The sequence below is a fragment of the Helianthus annuus genome, chromosome 10, assembly GCF_002127325.2.
Source record: "Helianthus annuus cultivar XRQ/B chromosome 10, HanXRQr2.0-SUNRISE, whole genome shotgun sequence".
Classification (NCBI taxonomy): Eukaryota; Viridiplantae; Streptophyta; class Magnoliopsida; order Asterales; family Asteraceae; genus Helianthus; species Helianthus annuus.
In genome coordinates, this window is record NC_035442.2 from 11,205,520 (window position 1) to 11,211,796 (window position 6,277).

General features: G+C 40.3%; 1 non-coding gene across 1 annotated transcript; it reads right to left on the bottom strand.

Moving 5' to 3' along the window:
- Positions 1–1,194: 1,194 nt before the first annotated feature.
- LOC118483484 lies at positions 1,195–1,301 on the bottom strand. Its single transcript, XR_004870773.1, has one exon. It is a non-coding gene; the product is annotated as a small nucleolar RNA R71 (small nucleolar RNA).
- Positions 1,302–6,277: the final 4,976 nt, after the last annotated feature.

Consider the following 6,277-nt stretch of genomic DNA (forward strand, 5'->3'; position numbering starts at 1 on the left):
TGTTTTTACTTTTATTTTTATTTTTCAGCATTTTTAGTTTTTTATTTCTAGTTTAAAACCTTTTTCTAAACTTTTGATTTGATTAAATGTTGAGGATAAACCGGTATTAAAAGCTCTTGTGTCCTTGGACGACCTCGGTATCTTACCAACACTATACTACGCTCACAATGGGTGCACTTGCCCATATGTATGTTTGGTGTTAGTAAAATATCGTTTTCATAAATTTAAAACTTGACTAACGTGTAAAAAGGGCTAAAAATATACATAAAAACCTATAACACCACACGCGCATCAAGTTTTTGGCGCCGTTGCCGGGGACACAAGGATTTTAAGAAAGTTAGGAATCAACAGCCTAATCGTTTTTTCTAATTTTTCTGTTTTTTTAGGATTTTACTTAGATTTTCAGTTTCTGCAGAGCTCAGCACGGGCCGTGCCTGGTCGGACACGGGCCGTGCCCAGTATTGTTATTGGCAGTTTTTATTTTCCGAGTTACAGAGAGTTGAGCATGGGGCTGTGTCGGTGCAACACGGGGCCGTGTCGAACTCCCCAGTAACAGGGATCCGGAAAACAATCACTGTATCTCCGACCACGGGCCGTGTTCATTTGAACACGGGGCCGTGGTGAAGCTTCTGACCAACGTTCTTTTTGTTTTTATTGCAGGACTTGGAACCCAGGCGCCACATCTGAACTTTCCACGTTGTGTATGAACTCCAGTTCTAATAGAGACATAAAAGAACCCTAGACGAACCCGAACGCTTTCTAAGAAGAAGACTTAAAGCTAAAAATCAAGAGAAAGTTTCGGGAGATCCACTTCCAATAGCGGACCAACGTACCCTCATGGATTACCTACGACCCACCGTAGGTAATCTCGGTGCCGCTATCAATGCACCGAATGTCTAAGCCAACAACTTCGAATTTCGGCCGCATTTGATAGAAATGCTTCAAAACTTCGCAACCTTCCATGGGCTTGCGGACGAGTATCCCCATCTACATATTACTAATTTCTTAGAAATATGTTATACCTTTCGGATCAATGGAGCATCAAACGACGACATCCACCTTCGAATGTTTCCATTCTCACTAAAGGACCGAGCTAAGGCTTGGCTCAATACCCTCCCAGTTGGCTCGGTAAACACCTGGGATGAACTAGCCCAAAAGTTTCTATATAAATATTTCCCTCCTGCTAAAACGGCTAAATTAATAACTGAAATTAATACATATTCACAAGAGGATGGGGAATCCTTATACGAAACTTGGGAAAGGTTCAAGGAGCTACTAAGAAAGTGTCCTTATCACGGTCTTGCGGTATGGCAACAAGTATCCACTTTCTATAATGGGTTGTTGCCACACACAAGACAAACACTTGACTCTAGCTACGGGGGACTTTTAGGTAATCGTCGCCCAAATGAAATATATAATCAAATTGAGGAAATTGCCCAAACCAATTTTCAGTGGCACACTCCCTGAGGCAATAAATCTATTGCCCGGGCGCCCATAAGGTTGACGAAAGCACCTCTTTACAAGCTCAAATCGAGGCTCTTTCTTCAAATATCAAAAAGCTAGAGATGGCAAAAACGGCCTCAGTTATGGCTTGTGAGGGGTGTGGTGGGCCACATGAAAATTGGAGTTGTATGAAAGAAGTAGATAATCATACAGAATCGGTAAACTACATTGACAATAGACCTAGGCCGTCGGGTCCTCCAACGGGTACCTACAACCAAGGATGGCGTAACCACCCTAACCTTGGTCGGAGAGAACCCGGCAATGGTAGTAACCAAAAAAATCTTAACCAACGAACAAACTTTCAACAACCAAGAAACGAGTCTCAAAATTTCTCTCAACAACAAGGTGGACGAGAAAGGCTTGAAGATACTGTATCTCGCCTCATCTCCGACACCGAAAAGAAAAACTCGGATCGATTTCAACAATTAGAATCGAATTTCAGAAATCAACAAGCTAGTATTCAAAACATTGAAAAACAATTGAATCAATTAGCTCAAAATTTCTCCGAGAGACACAAGGCGCGTTACCAAGTAATACCGAAACCAACCAAAGGCGCAAGTACATCTCATCACCTTGAGAAACCGTACCGTGGGTCCCGAGGAGGCTCCATTACCGCCAACTGAAAGAAGCCAATCTAGCCAAACCGCAACTCCACCCACGCCCCAACAAGAGAAGGCTTCTTCACCAATTCAAGAGCCCACTAAGACTCCTCCGGTTCCATAACCCGGTCGGTTAATTTGTCAAAAGACCGATAAGCAATTCGCAAAATTCGAAAATTTACTAAAACAATTGCATGTTAATATTCCATTTATCGAAGTCCTAACTCAAATGCCTAAATATTCAAAATTTATGAGGGACTTCCTCACTAATAAAAGGAAAATTGAATCATTGCAACTAGTTAATTTAGGCGAAGAATGCTCCGCTCTACTACTCAACAAACTCCCGCAAAAGAAGATTGACCCTGGAAGCTTCACAATTCCTTGTTCGATTGGGGAATCCCCCATTCACAATGCACTAGCCGATCTTGGGGCTAGCATCAACCTCATCCCCGCATCAATGTTCAACCGACTCAGGGAAACAAGCCCTACAAAAATGAGCATACAACTCGCCGATAGGTCCGTCAAATTTCCGCAAGGTGTCGCTGAAAATCTATTGGTCAAAGTCGGCTTATTTGTCTTCCTGGCCGACTTTGTCATACTAGATATGGAGGAAGATACCAAAGTCCCACTCATTCTAGGTAGGCCATTCCTAGACGGCCCAAGCAGTGGTAGATATGAATGATGGAACACTAACATTGAGGATTGGGGACAAGGAGATGAAGTTTGGAGTTGGAAAGAAAGTAGAGGACGACGACCCGGTCAACTACATGAAGGTCATAGACTCAAGTTTGGCTGATGCTCTCCGACGGTGCAGCATGGGATGCAAAACATCCCACTTGGGTAACATATGACCAGGCTTTGGGTCTAGCCAAGGACCCTTATAAACGTAGCGCACCACGGAGGCATTCCGCGGAGCTATCCTTTGTTTAGTTTAGATTAATTTTTATGCTTTCTAGTTTAGTTTTAATTTTCAGGAATAAAACACACTCGGGATGGTGAAGGATTCCAAGGGAAACTTGAACCAGCACCCCATGCACAAAAACAGGGCCACCCGACAAGTTTTCTTCATTACAGCAAATTCAGCACGGGGCCGTGCTCACCCAACACGGCCCGTGCCCAACCATCTGCAGAAAATGCCCAATTCAGGTAACTGGACACGAGGCGTGCTCGCTGAACACGACCCCGTGCCCAGGCTTCTGTTTCTTTTTACTAATTTCAATTACTGGCGATCTGAACACGGGGCCGTGCCCGGACACCACGGGGCCGTGTCCAGACGCCCAGCAACATAAATTTTTGCTTTTTCACACCTTTTTACACATTCAATCAACCTAAAAACTTATTTTTGGGACACATTGAGGACAATGTGTAATTTAAGTGTGGGGGGGGGGGATGCTAAAACCTTGAATCTTGCAAGTCCTAATTACAAGCCTTACACAAAACTCTATTGGAACCGCTAATCACCCCAATTTTTTTTCAAAAATTTTCACTTTTTTTACCTGTCTAGGTTTAATTTGGGAATTTTAAGTTCTAAAAAGGTTATATTTTTACAAATTTACAACCGATAGCGTTGTGATAAAAAGAACCAACATAAGAAAATTATGAAACGACATTACAAGTTTTGTTAAAATTTGATTATATATACTTGAGCACATAAAAACCATTCCCACAAAAGTGAGTTTTGAGCCTTTATTGAGCATACAAATACACATCTTTAAACTAAATGCTCATTTTACGTTTCTTGTGTGAATAGCCGCTTGGTTCTTATGACTCTAGAACTTGCCACGACGATACATTCCTGGTCCTTACCAACTTAAACCCGAGTAAGTAAATGATGGAGGCATTAGGACTAACCCTTTTTATTTCTACACCATTATTTTTCTTTTTTTACCACCTACCCAAAATCCCCCTAGTTAACCCCTTTGAGCCTAAACCTTTTCATTTGTTAACCCATAACAAACACCCTTTTACCCACCAAAACTTTTTTTTAATTTTTTACCCTTTATTTTAGTAACAAAGCTCGGTTTTTCTTATGACTTCCTTATTAAAAAAAATGATGACGATGAAGCCAAAAGAAATAAATAAACAAGTTTATCAAAAAAGAACTTTGTTTGAAAAAGAAAAAGTACTTCATCAAAATAAAAAGTTACAAAATAAAAAGTCTTACGAAAACCGACGCTTTTTACGCCTTTCGCCCTTTTACTAACCACTAACCCAACCACCTACCTTTAACTCAAGCCTAAGCCTTCACCCCAAAAGTCCTCTTGATATTTACAAAGGAATATAGTTAAAAAAGGAGGAAGAGATTGATTGCTTGGCAAGCTTATGGTAGGAGTAAGTTCCATGTCGCTCTCGAGTGATTCACTAAAATACATCTTCGGCCGAGTGTTGAGTGATCCCCCGTGAGGTATGTGAACTTGTATATAAATGAAATTTTAAAAAGGCATGTTATGCCCTAATAAGTAATTTATCTTATGTAACGTTTTAAATAAATCATGACGAATAGGATTGTAAATAAATAAAAATAAAACTTAATAAAGAATCTTGGAAATCCCGACACTCTATGACAAGCCAAAAACCTTCTCTACCCCGTTCCATTTGGGAGTGTAAGCCACATTATAAAGAGTTTTGCTTGAGGACAAGCAAAGATTCAAGTGTGGGGGTATTTTATGCGCACAAAATGTGACATATAAATTACATCAAATGCGGCATAAAAACTAACCTTTTTTTTAGTACTAATGTTGGGAAAAGTGTGTTTTTGTCTTCCTTTTATATTTTCAGGATTAAATGAGCTCAAATGAACAAAAGAAGCAAAAGGCAGCTAAATCTAACATAAATACAAGAAAAGGAATAAACGTGGCATGCCCGACCCCCCGACAGCATCTTCCCAAGCAAAAACAAGAGAACAGAAGGCTGAACACGCCCCGTGCTCAATGAGCACAGGGGCGTGCCCAAGTGTCTACAGAAAAGACAAAGTTGTAGAAGCTCACCCACCACGGGGGCGTGCCCAGCGGACACGGGGGCCGTGGTCAACTCTAAGATTCGCAGAATCTAAGGAAATCTTGATCAACATCAATATTTCTAGTAAACATCAAGCAAACATCAACATATTCAAAACAACATCATACTAACAATTTTTCATCTTATGTAAGTTTATGCTTCATGATTCAAGTTTATGTTCTTTAGTGTTCTTGTATAAATCAACAAACTATAACTTTTATCCACTAACAATATGAAGTAACAATGGTTAAGATGATCTACTAGCTTCAAGCTAGGGAAGAACAATGGAGAAAGAGTGGATAAAAGCTTGTAAAGGAGGTCCTTCAAGTTCCGAGAGTTCCACACTTCACTAATCACCGCCCCTGAACACCTTTGTGAGCTTGGAATGCTTGAACTTGAAATGAAAAATGGTGATGTGTGGAGTAAGGGGGTCGGCCGAGAGCTTTTGAGGGAGAAGGAGTGAGAGTTGTGTGATGTGTGTTGTAGAAAATGAATGTTACTTATAATCACATCCCTAATGTCCAATGGTTCAATGCTTCACAAGTACATAGCATATCTTGTAACAAATCTTGCAATATCTTAGGAAGATTGGCAAGATCTAGTAGGATCATGTAATATCTATTTATTTAGGCCATGTGGCCGATTAGCATGGGGGGGAGGGGTCTTGGTTTGGTTTTAATGATAAGTTATAGAATTTAGTTGGAAGTCAAGTATCTTGGTTAGTGTTTAAATGTTTCATGCATTATATAGTGTGTTAGGGTGTTCGGGGATCACGACTAGCTCAAAAAATAAAAACAAATGCTTCTAGCAATATTTTGGTGTTCCGGGTAATGTCCGGTTGTTCGGTTAGATACCGGTTTGTTAAAGTGTCAAACTATTCCGTTTAGCGTTCATTAAGTACCCCTTTGTGACACTTTTAATTCCCGACACTTAGGAAAGCATACAGGACCAATAAACCACTTTTCTGCATTATATTTTGGAGTTTAAATGCTGAAAATAGCTGAATTTTGGTTATTTTCTGCAGAATTCTGCACTTTTAGTGTGTTTTAGGCACTTTCCGGCACTTTGTCTATCACTTAAGCATGCAGTTTTGTGGTCCTTACTTCCCTACACACTATACTAGTGTAATACGTCATCTCTAGCTCATACAGGGCCTCAAAATATTGTCTGTCTATGTA